Source organism: Rhagoletis zephyria, unplaced genomic scaffold (genome assembly GCF_001687245.7).
Source record: "Rhagoletis zephyria isolate East Lansing unplaced genomic scaffold, Rhagoletis_zephyria_1.1 Rzeph_scaffold_00012, whole genome shotgun sequence".
NCBI lineage: Eukaryota > Metazoa > Arthropoda > Insecta > Diptera > Tephritidae > Rhagoletis > Rhagoletis zephyria.
Genome location: NW_016157096.1, coordinates 995,420 through 996,255, shown reverse-complemented (window position 1 = coordinate 996,255; position 836 = coordinate 995,420).

Here is an 836-nt window from a genome sequence, read left to right as displayed (position 1 = left end):
TAATAAGTTGTACTAATTTTATTTAATAATTTATAAACTGATTTTTTTTTGTTTGTAATTTTAGTTTATGCGTCTATTCTTATGCATTTTTACATACATACATAAACATGATGTCTAGCATTTCGAGTACATATTTGATTGTTGTCAAAACTCAGTATTTTACTATGTGAGTCGTGTTCTTGTTTTCGTAGCTAAAGAAAATTTTAACATTTTCATCGACAAATAATAGCAAAATATAATAGCTACGTACAGCCTTTTGACTATAAATACCTTCGAACTAGTAATTTTTCGTTAATCTTAAATCGCGCTTACATCGATATAGAATCACCTAATACGAATAATATAAAATTTAATAGTCATAAATTAAACAATAAAACCACGATTATATACTAAATACTTAATTAAGTCGAACAAGCATAATGAACAATATTACGGCTAAAAATCGCTTTCATTAAAGTTGGTCAACAGCCAACTTTCGTTAAGCTTTTGATTTCACTAATCGCCTGTGAAAGTTGAACAATTATAAACGTTCTCTGGTTGAACAATCCAAACACTGCTTTAGACAAAAGTTGAGGATTTTTTTTTTCAATATTCTTTGAAGTAAGTTTACAGCAGAGGCAGAGAACGTACCTGACCCTAGTTTGGAGACGATTACAATTTATTTCGTCAGTTTCGTTGTCCATTTCAATCGAACCTAGGATACTTGGTACTCAACTGAGTCTTCTCAATTTTCATCCCCTACCTAGTAGATGAACGGGTCGATATCCATTAAAAAAAAATTAAATAATCTTTATTTGAAATAAATTTTCACTTCGACTTACTTTAATTACATACAT